Genomic DNA, 18,417 nt, shown 5'->3' on the forward strand with positions numbered 1-18,417 from the left:
CGCCGAACATAGTGTAGGACGTTTGCAGGTACTACCAACATGTGTCCCCCACACAGGCAGCTGTCTACAGCGCATCCTCGGTAGTATAGTGGTTAGTATCCCCGCCTGTCACGCGGGAGACCGGGGTTCGATTCCCCGCCGGGGAGATGCGATTTTTATCTCACAAACCTGTTCGAGAGTTGCGCGTATGGGGATCGGAAGAGCATAAAGTTTGCGATCAATGAGTGTAGTTGGTGCAAAATCTAACAAAATGCTACATCTTAGCAAGTGGTTCTTGCATTCTTCACACTTCAGGGTTTGCTGCTGAGGCTGAATCAAAGCACCCAGCCGACGCTCTGGCGTAATAATCGAGCTCGACACAGTCTGCAAAAGAAATAATTTTAGCAAGAGCGTTGGTTTCGATCCACGGACCTCTGGGTTATGGGCCCAGCACGCTTCCACTGCGCCACTCTGCTGTCTGGGAGAGTACTGGCTCTTCGTCACATCACGTCTGACACCTGGGCAGTGTTCGTCTGCGTCGCTTTCACACTCCTACACGTGATTGCGTAACATCTCCTACAGCTCTCAGCTTGACTTGTCTCGACTTTGCTCGACTGACGCTACGCTGACGCTAGCAGGCAGCGATATTTACCACGATCGCCCTCGACATGCAGCTGCGAGAAGCACAGGAGTAACAAAGCACTCCACGATGCGGCGACATACGAAATCCACTGCCCAGCTACGCGTCGGAAACTAACAAAGTGCCGACCCTGCCAGGATTCGAACCTGGAATCTTCTGATCCGTAGTCAGGACGCGTTATCCGTTGCGCCACAGGGCCACCGGCAGCGTTTTTGTCTACGAGACAAGTGCAATTCGCTAAGAAAAGTGTTCTCCACGGCTCAGCAAGCTCCCAAGGAAGGTACCTCTCGTCCAGCTGCGTGGCCGCAGTGCGCCTGCAGAGCTTAGAGCTAGCCACGCATCTGCTCTCGCTGTTCGACAGGTAGCAGAAGGCGAGGCGCGCTTTTTCGCACGGTTTTCTCGACGACGAGAGCCGGTTGATGTGCATGTAAGCGTAGCATATGAAACAAGAATAGCACGAAGCATTCGTAGTCAGGTGCCAAAGTCTCAGTATGGCATCAGGTGGCGAACATATGTTTCTGTGGCCACCACTGGTTTGCAGCAAAGTGAATACCACTAACTGAGAGCTGTGAGTCGTAGCCCCAGTGGCGCAATTGGTTAGCGCACGGTACTTATAAGGCAGTAGCCGTGAGCAATGCCGGGGTTGTGAGTTCGAGCCTCACGTGGGGCATACTTTTATTTCGTACAACAGTCTCTGACAGCAACAGGAGGCTACGTTCGAGATGTATCAGCTATTTGAGTAATATAATCGTGCATTCGATACGGTAGCTGCGTCTTCCGTATAGTGGTTAGTATCCCCGCCTGTCACGCGGGAGACCGGGGTTCGATTCCCCGCCGGGGAGACAAATCCGATTTTTAATTGCTGCACTATCACTCGCCGAACATAGTGTAGGACGTTTGCAGGTACTACCAACATGTGTCCCCCACACAGGCAGCTGTCTACAGCGCATCCTCGGTAGTATAGTGGTTAGTATCCCCGCCTGTCACGCGGGAGACCGGGGTTCGATTCCCCGCCGGGGAGATGCGATTTTTATCTCACAAACCTGTTCGAGAGTAGCGCGTATGGGGATCGGAAGAGCATAAAGTTTGCGATCAGTGAGTGTAGTTGGTGCAAAATCTAACAAAATGCTACATCTTAGCAAGTGGTTCTTGCATTCTTCACACTTCAGGGTTTGCTGCTGAGGCTGAATCAAAGCACCCAGCCGACGCTCTGGGCGTAATAATCGAGCTCGACACAGTCTGCAAAAGAAATAATTTTAGCAGAGCGTGGTTTCGATCCACGGACCTCTGGGTTATGGGCCCAGCACGCTTCCACTGCGCCACTCTGCTGTCTGCGAGAGTACTGGCTCTTCGTCACATCACGTCTGACACCTGGGCAGTGTTGTCTGCGTCGCTTTCACACTCCTACACGTGATTGCGTAACATCTCCTACAGCTCTCAGCTTGACTTGTCTCGACTTTGCTCGACTGACGCTACGCTGACGCTAGCAGGCAGCGATATTTACCACGATCGCCTCGACATACAGCTGCGAGAAGCACAGGAGTAACAAAGCACTCCACGATGCGGCGACATACGAAATCCACTGCCCAGCTACGCGTCGGAAACTAACAAAATGCCGACCCTGCCAGGATTCGAACCTGGAATCTTCTGATCCGTAGTCAGACGCGTTATCCGTTGCGCCACAGGGCCACCGGCAGCGTTTTGTCTACGAGACAAGTGCAATTCGCTAAGAAAAGTGTTCTCCACGGCTCAGCAAGCTCCCAAGGAAGGTACCTCTCGTCCAGCTGCGTGGCCGCAGTGCGCCTGCAGAGCTTAGAGCTAGCCACGCATCTGCTCTCGCTGTTCGACAGGTAGCAGAAGGCGAGGCGCGCTTTTTCGCACGTTTTCTCGACGACGAGAGCCGGTTGATGTGCATGTAAGCGTAGCATATGAAACAAGAATAGCACGAAGCATTCGTAGTCAGGTGCCAAAGTCTCAGTATGGCATCAGGTGGCGAACATATGTTTCTGTGGCCACCACTGGTTTGCAGCAAAGTGAATACCACTAACTGAGAGCTGTGAGTCGTAGCCCCAGTGGCGCAATTGGTTAGCGCACGGTACTTATAAGGCAGTAGCCGTGAGCAATGCCGGGGTTGTGAGTTCGAGCCTCACGTGGGGCATACTTTTATTTCGTACAACAGTCTCTGACAGCAACAGGAGGCTACGTTCGAGATGTATCAGCTATTTGAGTAATATAATCGTGCATTCGATACGGTAGCTGCGTCTTCCTCGGTAGTATAGTGGTTAGTATCCCCGCCTGTCACGCGGGAGACCGGGGTTCGATTCCCCGCCGGGGAGACAAATCCGATTTTTAATTGCTGCACTATCACTCGCCGAACATAGTGTAGGACGTTTGCAGGTACTACCAACATGTGTCCCCCACACAGGCAGCTGTCTACAGCGCATCCTCGGTAGTATAGTGGTTAGTATCCCCGCCTGTCACGCGGGAGACCGGGGTTCGATTCCCCGCCGGGGAGATGCGATTTTTATCTCACAAACCTGTTCGAGAGTAGCGCGTATGGGGATCGGAAGAGCATAAAGTTTGCGATCAGTGAGTGTAGTTGGTGCAAAATCTAACAAAATGCTACATCTTAGCAAGTGGTTCTTGCATTCTTCACACTTCAGGGTTTGCTGCTGAGGCTGAATCAAAGCACCCAGCCGACGCTCTGGGCGTAATAATCGAGCTCGACACAGTCTGCAAAAGAAATAATTTTAGCAGAGCGTGGTTTCGATCCACGGACCTCTGGGTTATGGGCCCAGCACGCTTCCACTGCGCCACTCTGCTGTCTGCGAGAGTACTGGCTCTTCGTCACATCACGTCTGACACCTGGGCAGTGTTGTCTGCGTCGCTTTCACACTCCTACACGTGATTGCGTAACATCTCCTACAGCTCTCAGCTTGACTTGTCTCGACTTTGCTCGACTGACGCTACGCTGACGCTAGCAGGCAGCGATATTTACCACGATCGCCTCGACATACAGCTGCGAGAAGCACAGGAGTAACAAAGCACTCCACGATGCGGCGACATACGAAATCCACTGCCCAGCTACGCGTCGGAAACTAACAAAATGCCGACCCTGCCAGGATTCGAACCTGGAATCTTCTGATCCGTAGTCAGACGCGTTATCCGTTGCGCCACAGGGCCACCGGCAGCGTTTTGTCTACGAGACAAGTGCAATTCGCTAAGAAAAGTGTTCTCCACGGCTCAGCAAGCTCCCAAGGAAGGTACCTCTCGTCCAGCTGCGTGGCCGCAGTGCGCCTGCAGAGCTTAGAGCTAGCCACGCATCTGCTCTCGCTGTTCGACAGGTAGCAGAAGGCGAGGCGCGCTTTTTCGCACGTTTTCTCGACGACGAGAGCCGGTTGATGTGCATGTAAGCGTAGCATATGAAACAAGAATAGCACGAAGCATTCGTAGTCAGGTGCCAAAGTCTCAGTATGGCATCAGGTGGCGAACATATGTTTCTGTGGCCACCACTGGTTTGCAGCAAAGTGAATACCACTAACTGAGAGCTGTGAGTCGTAGCCCCAGTGGCGCAATTGGTTAGCGCACGGTACTTATAAGGCAGTAGCCGTGAGCAATGCCGGGGTTGTGAGTTCGAGCCTCACGTGGGGCATACTTTTATTTCGTACAACAGTCTCTGACAGCAACAGGAGGCTACGTTCGAGATGTATCAGCTATTTGAGTAATATAATCGTGCATTCGATAAGGTAGCTGCGTCTTCCTCGGTAGTATAGTGGTTAGTATCCCCGCCTGTCACGCGGGAGACCGGGGTTCGATTCCCCGCCGGGGAGACAAATCCGATTTTTAATTGCTGCACTATCACTCGCCGAACATAGTGTAGGACGTTTGCAGGTACTACCAACATGTGTCCCCCACACAGGCAGCTGTCTACAGCGCATCCTCGGTAGTATAGTGGTTAGTATCCCCGCCTGTCACGCGGGAGACCGGGGTTCGATTCCCCGCCGGGGAGATGCGATTTTTATCTCACAAACCTGTTCGAGAGTTGCGCGTATGGGGATCGGAAGAGCATAAAGTTTGCGATCAATGAGTGTAGTTGGTGCAAAATCTAACAAAATGCTACATCTTAGCAAGTGGTTCTTGCATTCTTCACACTTCAGGGTTTGCTGCTGAGGCTGAATCAAAGCACCCAGCCGACGCTCTGGGCGTAATAATCGAGCTCGACACAGTCTGCAAAAGAAATAATTTTAGCAGAGCGTGGTTTCGATCCACGGACCTCTGGGTTATGGGCCCAGCACGCTTCCACTGCGCCACTCTGCTGTCTGGGAGAGTACTGGCTCTTCGTCACATCACGTCTGACACCTGGGCAGTGTTGTCTGCGTCGCTTTCACACTCCTACACGTGATTGCGTAACATCTCCTACAGCTCTCAGCTTGACTTGTCTCGACTTTGCTCGACTGACGCTACGCTGACGCTAGCAGGCAGCGATATTTACCACGATCGCCTCGACATGCAGCTGCGAGAAGCACAGGAGTAACAAAGCACTCCACGATGCGGCGACATACGAAATCCACTGCCCAGCTACGCGTCGGAAACTAACAAAGTGCCGACCCTGCCAGGATTCGAACCTGGAATCTTCTGATCCGTAGTCAGACGCGTTATCCGTTGCGCCACAGGGCCACCGGCAGCGTTTTGTCTACGAGACAAGTGCAATTCGCTAAGAAAAGTGTTCTCCACGGCTCAGCAAGCTCCCAAGGAAGGTACCTCTCGTCCAGCTGCGTGGCCGCAGTGCGCCTGCAGAGCTTAGAGCTAGCCACGCATCTGCTCTCGCTGTTCGACAGGTAGCAGAAGGCGAGGCGCGCTTTTTCGCACGTTTTCTCGACGACGAGAGCCGGTTGATGTGCATGTAAGCGTAGCATATGAAACAAGAATAGCACGAAGCATTCGTAGTCAGGTGCCAAAGTCTCAGTATGGCATCAGGTGGCGAACATATGTTTCTGTGGCCACCACTGGTTTGCAGCAAAGTGAATACCACTAACTGAGAGCTGTGAGTCGTAGCCCCAGTGGCGCAATTGGTTAGCGCACGGTACTTATAAGGCAGTAGCCGTGAGCAATGCCGGGGTTGTGAGTTCGAGCCTCACGTGGGGCATACTTTTATTTCGTACAACAGTCTCTGACAGCAACAGGAGGCTACGTTCGAGATGTATCAGCTATTTGAGTAATATAATCGTGCATTCGATACGGTAGCTGCGTCTTCCTCGGTAGTATAGTGGTTAGTATCCCCGCCTGTCACGCGGGAGACCGGGGTTCGATTCCCCGCCGGGGAGACAAATCCGATTTTTAATTGCTGCACTATCACTCGCCGAACATAGTGTAGGACGTTTGCAGGTACTACCAACATGTGTCCCCCACACAGGCAGCTGTCTACAGCGCATCCTCGGTAGTATAGTGGTTAGTATCCCCGCCTGTCACGCGGGAGACCGGGGTTCGATTCCCCGCCGGGGAGATGCGATTTTTATCTCACAAACCTGTTCGAGAGTAGCGCGTATGGGGATCGGAAGAGCATAAAGTTTGCGATCAGTGAGTGTAGTTGGTGCAAAATCTAACAAAATGCTACATCTTAGCAAGTGGTTCTTGCATTCTTCACACTTCAGGGTTTGCTGCTGAGGCTGAATCAAAGCACCCAGCCGACGCTCTGGGCGTAATAATCGAGCTCGACACAGTCTGCAAAAGAAATAATTTTAGCAGAGCGTGGTTTCGATCCACGGACCTCTGGGTTATGGGCCCAGCACGCTTCCACTGCGCCACTCTGCTGTCTGCGAGAGTACTGGCTCTTCGTCACATCACGTCTGACACCTGGGCAGTGTTGTCTGCGTCGCTTTCACACTCCTACACGTGATTGCGTAACATCTCCTACAGCTCTCAGCTTGACTTGTCTCGACTTTGCTCGACTGACGCTACGCTGACGCTAGCAGGCAGCGATATTTACCACGATCGCCTCGACATACAACTGCGAGAAGCACAGGAGTAACAAAGCACTCCACGATGCGGCGACATACGAAATCCACTGCCCAGCTACGCGTCGGAAACTAACAAAATGCCGACCCTGCCAGGATTCGAACCTGGAATCTTCTGATCCGTAGTCAGACGCGTTATCCGTTGCGCCACAGGGCCACCGGCAGCGTTTTGTCTACGAGACAAGTGCAATTCGCTAAGAAAAGTGTTCTCCACGGCTCAGCAAGCTCCCAAGGAAGGTACCTCTCGTCCAGCTGCGTGGCCGCAGTGCGCCTGCAGAGCTTAGAGCTAGCCACGCATCTGCTCTCGCTGTTCGACAGGTAGCAGAAGGCGAGGCGCGCTTTTTCGCACGTTTTCTCGACGACGAGAGCCGGTTGATGTGCATGTAAGCGTAGCATATGAAACAAGAATAGCACGAAGCATTCGTAGTCAGGTGCCAAAGTCTCAGTATGGCATCAGGTGGCGAACATATGTTTCTGTGGCCACCACTGGTTTGCAGCAAAGTGAATACCACTAACTGAGAGCTGTGAGTCGTAGCCCCAGTGGCGCAATTGGTTAGCGCACGGTACTTATAAGGCAGTAGCCGTGAGCAATGCCGGGGTTGTGAGTTCGAGCCTCACGTGGGGCATACTTTTATTTCGTACAACAGTCTCTGACAGCAACAGGAGGCTACGTTCGAGATGTATCAGCTATTTGAGTAATATAATCGTGCATTCGATAAGGTAGCTGCGTCTTCCTCGGTAGTATAGTGGTTAGTATCCCCGCCTGTCACGCGGGAGACCGGGGTTCGATTCCCCGCCGGGGAGACAAATCCGATTTTTAATTGCTGCACTATCACTCGCCGAACATAGTGTAGGACGTTTGCAGGTACTACCAACATGTGTCCCCCACACAGGCAGCTGTCTACAGCGCATCCTCGGTAGTATAGTGGTTAGTATCCCCGCCTGTCACGCGGGAGACCGGGGTTCGATTCCCCGCCGGGGAGATGCGATTTTTATCTCACAAACCTGTTCGAGAGTTGCGCGTATGGGGATCGGAAGAGCATAAAGTTTGCGATCAATGAGTGTAGTTGGTGCAAAATCTAACAAAATGCTACATCTTAGCAAGTGGTTCTTGCATTCTTCACACTTCAGGGTTTGCTGCTGAGGCTGAATCAAAGCACCCAGCCGACGCTCTGGGCGTAATAATCGAGCTCGACACAGTCTGCAAAAGAAATAATTTTAGCAGAGCGTGGTTTCGATCCACGGACCTCTGGGTTATGGGCCCAGCACGCTTCCACTGCGCCACTCTGCTGTCTGCGAGAGTACTGGCTCTTCGTCACATCACGTCTGACACCTGGGCAGTGTTGTCTGCGTCGCTTTCACACTCCTACACGTGATTGCGTAACATCTCCTACAGCTCTCAGCTTGACTTGTCTCGACTTTGCTCGACTGACGCTACGCTGACGCTAGCAGGCAGCGATATTTACCACGATCGCCTCGACATACAGCTGCGAGAAGCACAGGAGTAACAAAGCACTCCACGATGCGGCGACATACGAAATCCACTGCCCAGCTACGCGTCGGAAACTAACAAAATGCCGACCCTGCCAGGATTCGAACCTGGAATCTTCTGATCCGTAGTCAGACGCGTTATCCGTTGCGCCACAGGGCCACCGGCAGCGTTTTGTCTACGAGACAAGTGCAATTCGCTAAGAAAAGTGTTCTCCACGGCTCAGCAAGCTCCCAAGGAAGGTACCTCTCGTCCAGCTGCGTGGCCGCAGTGCGCCTGCAGAGCTTAGAGCTAGCCACGCATCTGCTCTCGCTGTTCGACAGGTAGCAGAAGGCGAGGCGCGCTTTTTCGCACGTTTTCTCGACGACGAGAGCCGGTTGATGTGCATGTAAGCGTAGCATATGAAACAAGAATAGCACGAAGCATTCGTAGTCAGGTGCCAAAGTCTCAGTATGGCATCAGGTGGCGAACATATGTTTCTGTGGCCACCACTGGTTTGCAGCAAAGTGAATACCACTAACTGAGAGCTGTGAGTCGTAGCCCCAGTGGCGCAATTGGTTAGCGCACGGTACTTATAAGGCAGTAGCCGTGAGCAATGCCGGGGTTGTGAGTTCGAGCCTCACGTGGGGCATACTTTTATTTCGTACAACAGTCTCTGACAGCAACAGGAGGCTACGTTCGAGATGTATCAGCTATTTGAGTAATATAATCGTGCATTCGATAAGGTAGCTGCGTCTTCCTCGGTAGTATAGTGGTTAGTATCCCCGCCTGTCACGCGGGAGACCGGGGTTCGATTCCCCGCCGGGGAGACAAATCCGATTTTTAATTGCTGCACTATCACTCGCCGAACATAGTGTAGGACGTTTGCAGGTACTACCAACATGTGTCCCCCACACAGGCAGCTGTCTACAGCGCATCCTCGGTAGTATAGTGGTTAGTATCCCCGCCTGTCACGCGGGAGACCGGGGTTCGATTCCCCGCCGGGGAGATGCGATTTTTATCTCACAAACCTGTTCGAGAGTTGCGCGTATGGGGATCGGAAGAGCATAAAGTTTGCGATCAATGAGTGTAGTTGGTGCAAAATCTAACAAAATGCTACATCTTAGCAAGTGGTTCTTGCATTCTTCACACTTCAGGGTTTGCTGCTGAGGCTGAATCAAAGCACCCAGCCGACGCTCTGGGCGTAATAATCGAGCTCGACACAGTCTGCAAAAGAAATAATTTTAGCAGAGCGTGGTTTCGATCCACGGACCTCTGGGTTATGGGCCCAGCACGCTTCCACTGCGCCACTCTGCTGTCTGCGAGAGTACTGGCTCTTCGTCACATCACGTCTGACACCTGGGCAGTGTTGTCTGCGTCGCTTTCACACTCCTACACGTGATTGCGTAACATCTCCTACAGCTCTCAGCTTGACTTGTCTCGACTTTGCTCGACTGACGCTACGCTGACGCTAGCAGGCAGCGATATTTACCACGATCGCCTCGACATACAGCTGCGAGAAGCACAGGAGTAACAAAGCACTCCACGATGCGGCGACATACGAAATCCACTGCCCAGCTACGCGTCGGAAACTAACAAAATGCCGACCCTGCCAGGATTCGAACCTGGAATCTTCTGATCCGTAGTCAGACGCGTTATCCGTTGCGCCACAGGGCCACCGGCAGCGTTTTGTCTACGAGACAAGTGCAATTCGCTAAGAAAAGTGTTCTCCACGGCTCAGCAAGCTCCCAAGGAAGGTACCTCTCGTCCAGCTGCGTGGCCGCAGTGCGCCTGCAGAGCTTAGAGCTAGCCACGCATCTGCTCTCGCTGTTCGACAGGTAGCAGAAGGCGAGGCGCGCTTTTTCGCACGTTTTCTCGACGACGAGAGCCGGTTGATGTGCATGTAAGCGTAGCATATGAAACAAGAATAGCACGAAGCATTCGTAGTCAGGTGCCAAAGTCTCAGTATGGCATCAGGTGGCGAACATATGTTTCTGTGGCCACCACTGGTTTGCAGCAAAGTGAATACCACTAACTGAGAGCTGTGAGTCGTAGCCCCAGTGGCGCAATTGGTTAGCGCACGGTACTTATAAGGCAGTAGCCGTGAGCAATGCCGGGGTTGTGAGTTCGAGCCTCACGTGGGGCATACTTTTATTTCGTACAACAGTCTCTGACAGCAACAGGAGGCTACGTTCGAGATGTATCAGCTATTTGAGTAATATAATCGTGCATTCGATAAGGTAGCTGCGTCTTCCTCGGTAGTATAGTGGTTAGTATCCCCGCCTGTCACGCGGGAGACCGGGGTTCGATTCCCCGCCGGGGAGACAAATCCGATTTTTAATTGCTGCACTATCACTCGCCGAACATAGTGTAGGACGTTTGCAGGTACTACCAACATGTGTCCCCCACACAGGCAGCTGTCTACAGCGCATCCTCGGTAGTATAGTGGTTAGTATCCCCGCCTGTCACGCGGGAGACCGGGGTTCGATTCCCCGCCGGGGAGATGCGATTTTTATCTCACAAACCTGTTCGAGAGTTGCGCGTATGGGGATCGGAAGAGCATAAAGTTTGCGATCAATGAGTGTAGTTGGTGCAAAATCTAACAAAATGCTACATCTTAGCAAGTGGTTCTTGCATTCTTCACACTTCAGGGTTTGCTGCTGAGGCTGAATCAAAGCACCCAGCCGACGCTCTGGGCGTAATAATCGAGCTCGACACAGTCTGCAAAAGAAATAATTTTAGCAGAGCGTGGTTTCGATCCACGGACCTCTGGGTTATGGGCCCAGCACGCTTCCACTGCGCCACTCTGCTGTCTGCGAGAGTACTGGCTCTTCGTCACATCACGTCTGACACCTGGGCAGTGTTGTCTGCGTCGCTTTCACACTCCTACACGTGATTGCGTAACATCTCCTACAGCTCTCAGCTTGACTTGTCTCGACTTTGCTCGACTGACGCTACGCTGACGCTAGCAGGCAGCGATATTTACCACGATCGCCTCGACATGCAGCTGCGAGAAGCACAGGAGTAACAAAGCACTCCACGATGCGGCGACATACGAAATCCACTGCCCAGCTACGCGTCGGAAACTAACAAAGTGCCGACCCTGCCAGGATTCGAACCTGGAATCTTCTGATCCGTAGTCAGACGCGTTATCCGTTGCGCCACAGGGCCACCGGCAGCGTTTTGTCTACGAGACAAGTGCAATTCGCTAAGAAAAGTGTTCTCCACGGCTCAGCAAGCTCCCAAGGAAGGTACCTCTCGTCCAGCTGCGTGGCCGCAGTGCGCCTGCAGAGCTTAGAGCTAGCCACGCATCTGCTCTCGCTGTTCGACAGGTAGCAGAAGGCGAGGCGCGCTTTTTCGCACGTTTTCTCGACGACGAGAGCCGGTTGATGTGCATGTAAGCGTAGCATATGAAACAAGAATAGCACGAAGCATTCGTAGTCAGGTGCCAAAGTCTCAGTATGGCATCAGGTGGCGAACATATGTTTCTGTGGCCACCACTGGTTTGCAGCAAAGTGAATACCACTAACTGAGAGCTGTGAGTCGTAGCCCCAGTGGCGCAATTGGTTAGCGCACGGTACTTATAAGGCAGTAGCCGTGAGCAATGCCGGGGTTGTGAGTTCGAGCCTCACGTGGGGCATACTTTTATTTCGTACAACAGTCTCTGACAGCAACAGGAGGCTACGTTCGAGATGTATCAGCTATTTGAGTAATATAATCGTGCATTCGATACGGTAGCTGCGTCTTCCTCGGTAGTATAGTGGTTAGTATCCCCGCCTGTCACGCGGGAGACCGGGGTTCGATTCCCCGCCGGGGAGACAAATCCGATTTTTAATTGCTGCACTATCACTCGCCGAACATAGTGTAGGACGTTTGCAGGTACTACCAACATGTGTCCCCCACACAGGCAGCTGTCTACAGCGCATCCTCGCTAGTATAGTGGTTAGTATCCCCGCCTGTCACGCGGGAGACCGGGGTTCGATTCCCCGCCGGGGAGATGCGATTTTTATCTCACAAACCTGTTCGAGAGTAGCGCGTATGGGGATCGGAAGAGCATAAAGTTTGCGATCAGTGAGTGTAGTTGGTGCAAAATCTAACAAAATGCTACATCTTAGCAAGTGGTTCTTGCATTCTTCACACTTCAGGGTTTGCTGCTGAGGCTGAATCAAAGCACCCAGCCGACGCTCTGGGCGTAATAATCGAGCTCGACACAGTCTGCAAAAGAAATAATTTTAGCAGAGCGTGGTTTCGATCCACGGACCTCTGGGTTATGGGCCCAGCACGCTTCCACTGCGCCACTCTGCTGTCTGCGAGAGTACTGGCTCTTCGTCACATCACGTCTGACACCTGGGCAGTGTTGTCTGCGTCGCTTTCACACTCCTACACGTGATTGCGTAACATCTCCTACAGCTCTCAGCTTGACTTGTCTCGACTTTGCTCGACTGACGCTACGCTGACGCTAGCAGGCAGCGATATTTACCACGATCGCCTCGACATACAGCTGCGAGAAGCACAGGAGTAACAAAGCACTCCACGATGCGGCGACATACGAAATCCACTGCCCAGCTACGCGTCGGAAACTAACAAAATGCCGACCCTGCCAGGATTCGAACCTGGAATCTTCTGATCCGTAGTCAGACGCGTTATCCGTTGCGCCACAGGGCCACCGGCAGCGTTTTGTCTACGAGACAAGTGCAATTCGCTAAGAAAAGTGTTCTCCACGGCTCAGCAAGCTCCCAAGGAAGGTACCTCTCGTCCAGCTGCGTGGCCGCAGTGCGCCTGCAGAGCTTAGAGCTAGCCACGCATCTGCTCTCGCTGTTCGACAGGTAGCAGAAGGCGAGGCGCGCTTTTTCGCACGTTTTCTCGACGACGAGAGCCGGTTGATGTGCATGTAAGCGTAGCATATGAAACAAGAATAGCACGAAGCATTCGTAGTCAGGTGCCAAAGTCTCAGTATGGCATCAGGTGGCGAACATATGTTTCTGTGGCCACCACTGGTTTGCAGCAAAGTGAATACCACTAACTGAGAGCTGTGAGTCGTAGCCCCAGTGGCGCAATTGGTTAGCGCACGGTACTTATAAGGCAGTAGCCGTGAGCAATGCCGGGGTTGTGAGTTCGAGCCTCACGTGGGGCATACTTTTATTTCGTACAACAGTCTCTGACAGCAACAGGAGGCTACGTTCGAGATGTATCAGCTATTTGAGTAATATAATCGTGCATTCGATAAGGTAGCTGCGTCTTCCTCGGTAGTATAGTGGTTAGTATCCCCGCCTGTCACGCGGGAGACCGGGGTTCGATTCCCCGCCGGGGAGACAAATCCGATTTTTAATTGCTGCACTATCACTCGCCGAACATAGTGTAGGACGTTTGCAGGTACTACCAACATGTGTCCCCCACACAGGCAGCTGTCTACAGCGCATCCTCGGTAGTATAGTGGTTAGTATCCCCGCCTGTCACGCGGGAGACCGGGGTTCGATTCCCCGCTGGGGAGATGCGATTTTTATCTCACAAACCTGTTCGAGAGTTGCGCGTATGGGGATCGGAAGAGCATAAAGTTTGCGATCAATGAGTGTAGTTGGTGCAAAATCTAACAAAATGCTACATCTTAGCAAGTGGTTCTTGCATTCTTCACACTTCAGGGTTTGCTGCTGAGGCTGAATCAAAGCACCCAGCCGACGCTCTGGGCGTAATAATCGAGCTCGACACAGTCTGCAAAAGAAATAATTTTAGCAGAGCGTGGTTTCGATCCACGGACCTCTGGGTTATGGGCCCAGCACGCTTCCACTGCGCCACTCTGCTGTCTGCGAGAGTACTGGCTCTTCGTCACATCACGTCTGACACCTGGGCAGTGTTGTCTGCGTCGCTTTCACACTCCTACACGTGATTGCGTAACATCTCCTACAGCTCTCAGCTTGACTTGTCTCGACTTTGCTCGACTGACGCTACGCTGACGCTAGCAGGCAGCGATATTTACCACGATCGCCTCGACATGCAGCTGCGAGAAGCACAGGAGTAACAAAGCACTCCACGATGCGGCGACATACGAAATCCACTGCCCAGCTACGCGTCGGAAACTAACAAAGTGCCGACCCTGCCAGGATTCGAACCTGGAATCTTCTGATCCGTAGTCAGACGCGTTATCCGTTGCGCCACAGGGCCACCGGCAGCGTTTTGTCTACGAGACAAGTGCAATTCGCTAAGAAAAGTGTTCTCCACGGCTCAGCAAGCTCCCAAGGAAGGTACCTCTCGTCCAGCTGCGTGGCCGCAGTGCGCCTGCAGAGCTTAGAGCTAGCCACGCATCTGCTCTCGCTGTTCGACAGGTAGCAGAAGGCGAGGCGCGCTTTTTCGCACGTTTTCTCGACGACGAGAGCCGGTTGATGTGCATGTAAGCGTAGCATATGAAACAAGAATAGCACGAAGCATTCGTAGTCAGGTGCCAAAGTCTCAGTATGGCATCAGGTGGCGAACATATGTTTCTGTGGCCACCACTGGTTTGCAGCAAAGTGAATACCACTAACTGAGAGCTGTGAGTCGTAGCCCCAGTGGCGCAATTGGTTAGCGCACGGTACTTATAAGGCAGTAGCCGTGAGCAATGCCGGGGTTGTGAGTTCGAGCCTCACGTGGGGCATACTTTTATTTCGTACAACAGTCTCTGACAGCAACAGGAGGCTACGTTCGAGATGTATCAGCTATTTGAGTAATATAATCGTGCATTCGATACGGTAGCTGCGTCTTCCTCGGTAGTATAGTGGTTAGTATCCCCGCCTGTCACGCGGGAGACCGGGGTTCGATTCCCCGCCGGGGAGACAAATCCGATTTTTAATTGCTGCACTATCACTCGCCGAACATAGTGTAGGACGTTTGCAGGTACTACCAACATGTGTCCCCCACACAGGCAGCTGTCTACAGCGCATCCTCGCTAGTATAGTGGTTAGTATCCCCGCCTGTCACGCGGGAGACCGGGGTTCGATTCCCCGCCGGGGAGATGCGATTTTTATCTCACAAACCTGTTCGAGAGTAGCGCGTATGGGGATCGGAAGAGCATAAAGTTTGCGATCAGTGAGTGTAGTTGGTGCAAAATCTAACAAAATGCTACATCTTAGCAAGTGGTTCTTGCATTCTTCACACTTCAGGGTTTGCTGCTGAGGCTGAATCAAAGCACCCAGCCGACGCTCTGGGCGTAATAATCGAGCTCGACACAGTCTGCAAAAGAAATAATTTTAGCAGAGCGTGGTTTCGATCCACGGACCTCTGGGTTATGGGCCCAGCACGCTTCCACTGCGCCACTCTGCTGTCTGCGAGAGTACTGGCTCTTCGTCACATCACGTCTGACACCTGGGCAGTGTTGTCTGCGTCGCTTTCACACTCCTACACGTGATTGCGTAACATCTCCTACAGCTCTCAGCTTGACTTGTCTCGACTTTGCTCGACTGACGCTACGCTGACGCTAGCAGGCAGCGATATTTACCACGATCGCCTCGACATACAGCTGCGAGAAGCACAGGAGTAACAAAGCACTCCACGATGCGGCGACATACGAAATCCACTGCCCAGCTACGCGTCGGAAACTAACAAAATGCCGACCCTGCCAGGATTCGAACCTGGAATCTTCTGATCCGTAGTCAGACGCGTTATCCGTTGCGCCACAGGGCCACCGGCAGCGTTTTGTCTACGAGACAAGTGCAATTCGCTAAGAAAAGTGTTCTCCACGGCTCAGCAAGCTCCCAAGGAAGGTACCTCTCGTCCAGCTGCGTGGCCGCAGTGCGCCTGCAGAGCTTAGAGCTAGCCACGCATCTGCTCTCGCTGTTCGACAGGTAGCAGAAGGCGAGGCGCGCTTTTTCGCACGTTTTCTCGACGACGAGAGCCGGTTGATGTGCATGTAAGCGTAGCATATGAAACAAGAATAGCACGAAGCATTCGTAGTCAGGTGCCAAAGTCTCAGTATGGCATCAGGTGGCGAACATATGTTTCTGTGGCCACCACTGGTTTGCAGCAAAGTGAATACCACTAACTGAGAGCTGTGAGTCGTAGCCCCAGTGGCGCAATTGGTTAGCGCACGGTACTTATAAGGCAGTAGCCGTGAGCAATGCCGGGGTTGTGAGTTCGAGCCTCACGTGGGGCATACTTTTATTTCGTACAACAGTCTCTGACAGCAACAGGAGGCTACGTTCGAGATGTATCAGCTATTTGAGTAATATAATCGTGCATTCGATAAGGTAGCTGCGTCTTCCTCGGTAGTATAGTGGTTAGTATCCCCGCCTGTCACGCGGGAGACCGGGGTTCGATTCCCCGCCGGGGAGACAAATCCGATTTTTAATTGCTGCACTATCACTCGCCGAACATAGTGTAGGACGTTTGCAGGTACTACCAACATGTGTCCCCCACACAGGCAGCTGTCTACAGCGCATCCTCGGTAGTATAGTGGTTAGTATCCCCGCCTGTCACGCGGGAGACCGGGGTTCGATTCCCCGCCGGGGAGATGCGATTTTTATCTCACAAACCTGTTCGAGAGTTGCGCGTATGGGGATCGGAAGAGCATAAAGTTTGCGATCAATGAGTGTAGTTGGTGCAAAATCTAACAAAATGCTACATCTTAGCAAGTGGTTCTTGCATTCTTCACACTTCAGGGTTTGCTGCTGAGGCTGAATCAAAGCACCCAGCCGACGCTCTGGGCGTAATAATCGAGCTCGACACAGTCTGCAAAAGAAATAATTTTAGCAGAGCGTGGTTTCGATCCACGGACCTCTGGGTTATGGGCCCAGCACGCTTCCACTGCGCCACTCTGCTGTCTGCGAGAGTACTGGCTCTTCGTCACATCACGTCTGACACCTGGGCAGTGTTGTCTGCGTCGCTTTCACACTCCTACACGTGATTGCGTAACATCTCCTACAGCTCTCAGCTTGACTTGTCTCGACTTTGCTCGACTGACGCTACGCTGACGCTAGCAGGCAGCGATATTTACCACGATCGCCTCGACATGCAGCTGCGAGAAGCACAGGAGTAACAAAGCACTCCACGATGCGGCGACATACGAAATCCACTGCCCAGCTACGCGTCGGAAACTAACAAAGTGCCGACCCTGCCAGGATTCGAACCTGGAATCTTCTGATCCGTAGTCAGACGCGTTATCCGTTGCGCCACAGGGCCACCGGCAGCGTTTTGTCTACGAGACAAGTGCAATTCGCTAAGAAAAGTGTTCTCCACGGCTCAGCAAGCTCCCAAGGAAGGTACCTCTCGTCCAGCTGCGTGGCCGCAGTGCGCCTGCAGAGCTTAGAGCTAGCCACGCATCTGCTCTCGCTGTTCGACAGGTAGCAGAAGGCGAGGCGCGCTTTTTCGCACGTTTTCTCGACGACGAGAGCCGGTTGATGTGCATGTAAGCGTAGCATATGAAACAAGAATAGCACGAAGCATTCGTAGTCAGGTGCCAAAGTCTCAGTATGGCATCAGGTGGCGAACATATGTTTCTGTGGCCACCACTGGTTTGCAGCAAAGTGAATACCACTAACTGAGAGCTGTGAGTCGTAGCCCCAGTGGCGCAATTGGTTAGCGCACGGTACTTATAAGGCAGTAGCCGTGAGCAATGCCGGGGTTGTGAGTTCGAGCCTCACGTGGGGCATACTTTTATTTCGTACAACAGTCTCTGACAGCAACAGGAGGCTACGTTCGAGATGTATCAGCTATTTGAGTAATATAATCGTGCATTCGATACGGTAGCTGCGTCTTCCTCGGTAGTATAGTGGTTAGTATCCCCGCCTGTCACGCGGGAGACCGGGGTTCGATTCCCCGCCGGGAAGACAAATCCGATTTTTAATTGCTGCACTATCACTCGCCGAACATAGTGTAGGACGTTTGCAGGTACTACCAACATGTGTCCCCCACACAGGCAGCTGTCTACAGCGCATCCTCGCTAGTATAGTGGTTAGTATCCCCGCCTGTCACGCGGGAGACCGGGGTTCGATTCCCCGCCGGGGAGATGCGATTTTTATCTCACAAACCTGTTCGAGAGTAGCGCGTATGGGGATCGGAAGAGCATAAAGTTTGCGATCAGTGAGTGTAGTTGGTGCAAAATCTAACAAAATGCTACATCTTAGCAAGTGGTTCTTGCATTCTTCACACTTCAGGGTTTGCTGCTGAGGCTGAATCAAAGCACCCAGCCGACGCTCTGGGCGTAATAATCGAGCTCGACACAGTCTGCAAAAGAAATAATTTTAGCAGAGCGTGGTTTCGATCCACGGACCTCTGGGTTATGGGCCCAGCACGCTTCCACTGCGCCACTCTGCTGTCTGCGAGAGTACTGGCTCTTCGTCACATCACGT

At 52.6% G+C, this 18,417-nt stretch overlaps 60 non-coding genes across 60 annotated transcripts; 36 read left to right on the forward strand and 24 right to left on the reverse strand.

The window, feature by feature from the left end:
* Nucleotides 1–74: 74 nt before the first annotated feature.
* On the forward strand, nt 75–146 carry Trnad-guc (transfer RNA aspartic acid (anticodon GUC)). The gene has a single exon. It is a non-coding gene; the product is annotated as a tRNA-Asp (tRNA).
* Nucleotides 147–744: 598 nt separating this feature from the next.
* Nucleotides 745–818, reverse strand: Trnar-acg (transfer RNA arginine (anticodon ACG)). Its single transcript has one exon. It is a non-coding gene; the product is annotated as a tRNA-Arg (tRNA).
* Nucleotides 819–1,197: 379 nt separating this feature from the next.
* On the forward strand, nt 1,198–1,289 carry Trnai-uau (transfer RNA isoleucine (anticodon UAU)). Its single transcript is given in 2 exon segments — nt 1,198–1,235; nt 1,254–1,289. It is a non-coding gene; the product is annotated as a tRNA-Ile (tRNA).
* Nucleotides 1,290–1,568: 279 nt separating this feature from the next.
* On the forward strand, nt 1,569–1,640 carry Trnad-guc (transfer RNA aspartic acid (anticodon GUC)). The gene has a single exon. It is a non-coding gene; the product is annotated as a tRNA-Asp (tRNA).
* Nucleotides 1,641–1,876: 236 nt separating this feature from the next.
* Trnam-cau (transfer RNA methionine (anticodon CAU)) lies at nt 1,877–1,948 on the reverse strand. Its single transcript has one exon. It is a non-coding gene; the product is annotated as a tRNA-Met (tRNA).
* A 287-nt stretch (nt 1,949–2,235) lies between these two features.
* Trnar-acg (transfer RNA arginine (anticodon ACG)) lies at nt 2,236–2,308 on the reverse strand. Its single transcript has one exon. It is a non-coding gene; the product is annotated as a tRNA-Arg (tRNA).
* A 377-nt stretch (nt 2,309–2,685) lies between these two features.
* On the forward strand, nt 2,686–2,777 carry Trnai-uau (transfer RNA isoleucine (anticodon UAU)). The gene is given in 2 exon segments: nt 2,686–2,723; nt 2,742–2,777. It is a non-coding gene; the product is annotated as a tRNA-Ile (tRNA).
* A 106-nt stretch (nt 2,778–2,883) lies between these two features.
* Trnad-guc (transfer RNA aspartic acid (anticodon GUC)) lies at nt 2,884–2,955 on the forward strand. The gene has a single exon. It is a non-coding gene; the product is annotated as a tRNA-Asp (tRNA).
* Nucleotides 2,956–3,062: 107 nt separating this feature from the next.
* On the forward strand, nt 3,063–3,134 carry Trnad-guc (transfer RNA aspartic acid (anticodon GUC)). Its single transcript has one exon. It is a non-coding gene; the product is annotated as a tRNA-Asp (tRNA).
* Nucleotides 3,135–3,370: 236 nt separating this feature from the next.
* Nucleotides 3,371–3,442, reverse strand: Trnam-cau (transfer RNA methionine (anticodon CAU)). Its single transcript has one exon. It is a non-coding gene; the product is annotated as a tRNA-Met (tRNA).
* A 287-nt stretch (nt 3,443–3,729) lies between these two features.
* Nucleotides 3,730–3,802, reverse strand: Trnar-acg (transfer RNA arginine (anticodon ACG)). Its single transcript has one exon. It is a non-coding gene; the product is annotated as a tRNA-Arg (tRNA).
* Nucleotides 3,803–4,179: 377 nt separating this feature from the next.
* Trnai-uau (transfer RNA isoleucine (anticodon UAU)) lies at nt 4,180–4,271 on the forward strand. Its single transcript is given in 2 exon segments — nt 4,180–4,217; nt 4,236–4,271. It is a non-coding gene; the product is annotated as a tRNA-Ile (tRNA).
* Nucleotides 4,272–4,377: 106 nt separating this feature from the next.
* Nucleotides 4,378–4,449, forward strand: Trnad-guc (transfer RNA aspartic acid (anticodon GUC)). The gene has a single exon. It is a non-coding gene; the product is annotated as a tRNA-Asp (tRNA).
* A 107-nt stretch (nt 4,450–4,556) lies between these two features.
* Nucleotides 4,557–4,628, forward strand: Trnad-guc (transfer RNA aspartic acid (anticodon GUC)). The gene has a single exon. It is a non-coding gene; the product is annotated as a tRNA-Asp (tRNA).
* A 236-nt stretch (nt 4,629–4,864) lies between these two features.
* Nucleotides 4,865–4,936, reverse strand: Trnam-cau (transfer RNA methionine (anticodon CAU)). Its single transcript has one exon. It is a non-coding gene; the product is annotated as a tRNA-Met (tRNA).
* Nucleotides 4,937–5,223: 287 nt separating this feature from the next.
* On the reverse strand, nt 5,224–5,296 carry Trnar-acg (transfer RNA arginine (anticodon ACG)). Its single transcript has one exon. It is a non-coding gene; the product is annotated as a tRNA-Arg (tRNA).
* Nucleotides 5,297–5,673: 377 nt separating this feature from the next.
* On the forward strand, nt 5,674–5,765 carry Trnai-uau (transfer RNA isoleucine (anticodon UAU)). The gene is given in 2 exon segments: nt 5,674–5,711; nt 5,730–5,765. It is a non-coding gene; the product is annotated as a tRNA-Ile (tRNA).
* A 106-nt stretch (nt 5,766–5,871) lies between these two features.
* Nucleotides 5,872–5,943, forward strand: Trnad-guc (transfer RNA aspartic acid (anticodon GUC)). Its single transcript has one exon. It is a non-coding gene; the product is annotated as a tRNA-Asp (tRNA).
* A 107-nt stretch (nt 5,944–6,050) lies between these two features.
* Nucleotides 6,051–6,122, forward strand: Trnad-guc (transfer RNA aspartic acid (anticodon GUC)). The gene has a single exon. It is a non-coding gene; the product is annotated as a tRNA-Asp (tRNA).
* A 236-nt stretch (nt 6,123–6,358) lies between these two features.
* Nucleotides 6,359–6,430, reverse strand: Trnam-cau (transfer RNA methionine (anticodon CAU)). The gene has a single exon. It is a non-coding gene; the product is annotated as a tRNA-Met (tRNA).
* Nucleotides 6,431–6,717: 287 nt separating this feature from the next.
* Nucleotides 6,718–6,790, reverse strand: Trnar-acg (transfer RNA arginine (anticodon ACG)). Its single transcript has one exon. It is a non-coding gene; the product is annotated as a tRNA-Arg (tRNA).
* A 377-nt stretch (nt 6,791–7,167) lies between these two features.
* On the forward strand, nt 7,168–7,259 carry Trnai-uau (transfer RNA isoleucine (anticodon UAU)). Its single transcript is given in 2 exon segments — nt 7,168–7,205; nt 7,224–7,259. It is a non-coding gene; the product is annotated as a tRNA-Ile (tRNA).
* Nucleotides 7,260–7,365: 106 nt separating this feature from the next.
* Trnad-guc (transfer RNA aspartic acid (anticodon GUC)) lies at nt 7,366–7,437 on the forward strand. Its single transcript has one exon. It is a non-coding gene; the product is annotated as a tRNA-Asp (tRNA).
* Nucleotides 7,438–7,544: 107 nt separating this feature from the next.
* Trnad-guc (transfer RNA aspartic acid (anticodon GUC)) lies at nt 7,545–7,616 on the forward strand. Its single transcript has one exon. It is a non-coding gene; the product is annotated as a tRNA-Asp (tRNA).
* A 236-nt stretch (nt 7,617–7,852) lies between these two features.
* Nucleotides 7,853–7,924, reverse strand: Trnam-cau (transfer RNA methionine (anticodon CAU)). The gene has a single exon. It is a non-coding gene; the product is annotated as a tRNA-Met (tRNA).
* Nucleotides 7,925–8,211: 287 nt separating this feature from the next.
* Trnar-acg (transfer RNA arginine (anticodon ACG)) lies at nt 8,212–8,284 on the reverse strand. Its single transcript has one exon. It is a non-coding gene; the product is annotated as a tRNA-Arg (tRNA).
* A 377-nt stretch (nt 8,285–8,661) lies between these two features.
* On the forward strand, nt 8,662–8,753 carry Trnai-uau (transfer RNA isoleucine (anticodon UAU)). Its single transcript is given in 2 exon segments — nt 8,662–8,699; nt 8,718–8,753. It is a non-coding gene; the product is annotated as a tRNA-Ile (tRNA).
* A 106-nt stretch (nt 8,754–8,859) lies between these two features.
* On the forward strand, nt 8,860–8,931 carry Trnad-guc (transfer RNA aspartic acid (anticodon GUC)). Its single transcript has one exon. It is a non-coding gene; the product is annotated as a tRNA-Asp (tRNA).
* A 107-nt stretch (nt 8,932–9,038) lies between these two features.
* On the forward strand, nt 9,039–9,110 carry Trnad-guc (transfer RNA aspartic acid (anticodon GUC)). The gene has a single exon. It is a non-coding gene; the product is annotated as a tRNA-Asp (tRNA).
* A 236-nt stretch (nt 9,111–9,346) lies between these two features.
* On the reverse strand, nt 9,347–9,418 carry Trnam-cau (transfer RNA methionine (anticodon CAU)). Its single transcript has one exon. It is a non-coding gene; the product is annotated as a tRNA-Met (tRNA).
* A 287-nt stretch (nt 9,419–9,705) lies between these two features.
* Nucleotides 9,706–9,778, reverse strand: Trnar-acg (transfer RNA arginine (anticodon ACG)). The gene has a single exon. It is a non-coding gene; the product is annotated as a tRNA-Arg (tRNA).
* A 377-nt stretch (nt 9,779–10,155) lies between these two features.
* On the forward strand, nt 10,156–10,247 carry Trnai-uau (transfer RNA isoleucine (anticodon UAU)). Its single transcript is given in 2 exon segments — nt 10,156–10,193; nt 10,212–10,247. It is a non-coding gene; the product is annotated as a tRNA-Ile (tRNA).
* Nucleotides 10,248–10,353: 106 nt separating this feature from the next.
* Nucleotides 10,354–10,425, forward strand: Trnad-guc (transfer RNA aspartic acid (anticodon GUC)). The gene has a single exon. It is a non-coding gene; the product is annotated as a tRNA-Asp (tRNA).
* A 107-nt stretch (nt 10,426–10,532) lies between these two features.
* On the forward strand, nt 10,533–10,604 carry Trnad-guc (transfer RNA aspartic acid (anticodon GUC)). The gene has a single exon. It is a non-coding gene; the product is annotated as a tRNA-Asp (tRNA).
* A 236-nt stretch (nt 10,605–10,840) lies between these two features.
* Nucleotides 10,841–10,912, reverse strand: Trnam-cau (transfer RNA methionine (anticodon CAU)). The gene has a single exon. It is a non-coding gene; the product is annotated as a tRNA-Met (tRNA).
* A 287-nt stretch (nt 10,913–11,199) lies between these two features.
* Nucleotides 11,200–11,272, reverse strand: Trnar-acg (transfer RNA arginine (anticodon ACG)). Its single transcript has one exon. It is a non-coding gene; the product is annotated as a tRNA-Arg (tRNA).
* Nucleotides 11,273–11,649: 377 nt separating this feature from the next.
* On the forward strand, nt 11,650–11,741 carry Trnai-uau (transfer RNA isoleucine (anticodon UAU)). The gene is given in 2 exon segments: nt 11,650–11,687; nt 11,706–11,741. It is a non-coding gene; the product is annotated as a tRNA-Ile (tRNA).
* A 106-nt stretch (nt 11,742–11,847) lies between these two features.
* On the forward strand, nt 11,848–11,919 carry Trnad-guc (transfer RNA aspartic acid (anticodon GUC)). Its single transcript has one exon. It is a non-coding gene; the product is annotated as a tRNA-Asp (tRNA).
* Nucleotides 11,920–12,026: 107 nt separating this feature from the next.
* Trnad-guc (transfer RNA aspartic acid (anticodon GUC)) lies at nt 12,027–12,098 on the forward strand. The gene has a single exon. It is a non-coding gene; the product is annotated as a tRNA-Asp (tRNA).
* A 236-nt stretch (nt 12,099–12,334) lies between these two features.
* Trnam-cau (transfer RNA methionine (anticodon CAU)) lies at nt 12,335–12,406 on the reverse strand. Its single transcript has one exon. It is a non-coding gene; the product is annotated as a tRNA-Met (tRNA).
* Nucleotides 12,407–12,693: 287 nt separating this feature from the next.
* On the reverse strand, nt 12,694–12,766 carry Trnar-acg (transfer RNA arginine (anticodon ACG)). Its single transcript has one exon. It is a non-coding gene; the product is annotated as a tRNA-Arg (tRNA).
* A 377-nt stretch (nt 12,767–13,143) lies between these two features.
* On the forward strand, nt 13,144–13,235 carry Trnai-uau (transfer RNA isoleucine (anticodon UAU)). The gene is given in 2 exon segments: nt 13,144–13,181; nt 13,200–13,235. It is a non-coding gene; the product is annotated as a tRNA-Ile (tRNA).
* A 106-nt stretch (nt 13,236–13,341) lies between these two features.
* Trnad-guc (transfer RNA aspartic acid (anticodon GUC)) lies at nt 13,342–13,413 on the forward strand. The gene has a single exon. It is a non-coding gene; the product is annotated as a tRNA-Asp (tRNA).
* Nucleotides 13,414–13,520: 107 nt separating this feature from the next.
* Nucleotides 13,521–13,592, forward strand: Trnad-guc (transfer RNA aspartic acid (anticodon GUC)). Its single transcript has one exon. It is a non-coding gene; the product is annotated as a tRNA-Asp (tRNA).
* Nucleotides 13,593–13,828: 236 nt separating this feature from the next.
* On the reverse strand, nt 13,829–13,900 carry Trnam-cau (transfer RNA methionine (anticodon CAU)). Its single transcript has one exon. It is a non-coding gene; the product is annotated as a tRNA-Met (tRNA).
* Nucleotides 13,901–14,187: 287 nt separating this feature from the next.
* Nucleotides 14,188–14,260, reverse strand: Trnar-acg (transfer RNA arginine (anticodon ACG)). Its single transcript has one exon. It is a non-coding gene; the product is annotated as a tRNA-Arg (tRNA).
* Nucleotides 14,261–14,637: 377 nt separating this feature from the next.
* On the forward strand, nt 14,638–14,729 carry Trnai-uau (transfer RNA isoleucine (anticodon UAU)). Its single transcript is given in 2 exon segments — nt 14,638–14,675; nt 14,694–14,729. It is a non-coding gene; the product is annotated as a tRNA-Ile (tRNA).
* Nucleotides 14,730–14,835: 106 nt separating this feature from the next.
* Trnad-guc (transfer RNA aspartic acid (anticodon GUC)) lies at nt 14,836–14,907 on the forward strand. The gene has a single exon. It is a non-coding gene; the product is annotated as a tRNA-Asp (tRNA).
* A 107-nt stretch (nt 14,908–15,014) lies between these two features.
* On the forward strand, nt 15,015–15,086 carry Trnad-guc (transfer RNA aspartic acid (anticodon GUC)). The gene has a single exon. It is a non-coding gene; the product is annotated as a tRNA-Asp (tRNA).
* Nucleotides 15,087–15,322: 236 nt separating this feature from the next.
* Nucleotides 15,323–15,394, reverse strand: Trnam-cau (transfer RNA methionine (anticodon CAU)). The gene has a single exon. It is a non-coding gene; the product is annotated as a tRNA-Met (tRNA).
* A 287-nt stretch (nt 15,395–15,681) lies between these two features.
* Nucleotides 15,682–15,754, reverse strand: Trnar-acg (transfer RNA arginine (anticodon ACG)). The gene has a single exon. It is a non-coding gene; the product is annotated as a tRNA-Arg (tRNA).
* Nucleotides 15,755–16,131: 377 nt separating this feature from the next.
* On the forward strand, nt 16,132–16,223 carry Trnai-uau (transfer RNA isoleucine (anticodon UAU)). Its single transcript is given in 2 exon segments — nt 16,132–16,169; nt 16,188–16,223. It is a non-coding gene; the product is annotated as a tRNA-Ile (tRNA).
* A 106-nt stretch (nt 16,224–16,329) lies between these two features.
* Trnad-guc (transfer RNA aspartic acid (anticodon GUC)) lies at nt 16,330–16,401 on the forward strand. The gene has a single exon. It is a non-coding gene; the product is annotated as a tRNA-Asp (tRNA).
* A 107-nt stretch (nt 16,402–16,508) lies between these two features.
* Trnad-guc (transfer RNA aspartic acid (anticodon GUC)) lies at nt 16,509–16,580 on the forward strand. Its single transcript has one exon. It is a non-coding gene; the product is annotated as a tRNA-Asp (tRNA).
* Nucleotides 16,581–16,816: 236 nt separating this feature from the next.
* Trnam-cau (transfer RNA methionine (anticodon CAU)) lies at nt 16,817–16,888 on the reverse strand. Its single transcript has one exon. It is a non-coding gene; the product is annotated as a tRNA-Met (tRNA).
* A 287-nt stretch (nt 16,889–17,175) lies between these two features.
* On the reverse strand, nt 17,176–17,248 carry Trnar-acg (transfer RNA arginine (anticodon ACG)). The gene has a single exon. It is a non-coding gene; the product is annotated as a tRNA-Arg (tRNA).
* A 377-nt stretch (nt 17,249–17,625) lies between these two features.
* Trnai-uau (transfer RNA isoleucine (anticodon UAU)) lies at nt 17,626–17,717 on the forward strand. The gene is given in 2 exon segments: nt 17,626–17,663; nt 17,682–17,717. It is a non-coding gene; the product is annotated as a tRNA-Ile (tRNA).
* Nucleotides 17,718–17,823: 106 nt separating this feature from the next.
* Nucleotides 17,824–17,895, forward strand: Trnad-guc (transfer RNA aspartic acid (anticodon GUC)). The gene has a single exon. It is a non-coding gene; the product is annotated as a tRNA-Asp (tRNA).
* Nucleotides 17,896–18,002: 107 nt separating this feature from the next.
* On the forward strand, nt 18,003–18,074 carry Trnad-guc (transfer RNA aspartic acid (anticodon GUC)). Its single transcript has one exon. It is a non-coding gene; the product is annotated as a tRNA-Asp (tRNA).
* A 236-nt stretch (nt 18,075–18,310) lies between these two features.
* Trnam-cau (transfer RNA methionine (anticodon CAU)) lies at nt 18,311–18,382 on the reverse strand. The gene has a single exon. It is a non-coding gene; the product is annotated as a tRNA-Met (tRNA).
* Nucleotides 18,383–18,417: the final 35 nt, after the last annotated feature.

This window comes from Schistocerca cancellata, chromosome 9 (genome assembly GCF_023864275.1).
Source record: "Schistocerca cancellata isolate TAMUIC-IGC-003103 chromosome 9, iqSchCanc2.1, whole genome shotgun sequence".
Lineage (NCBI taxonomy): Eukaryota > Metazoa > Arthropoda > Insecta > Orthoptera > Acrididae > Schistocerca > Schistocerca cancellata.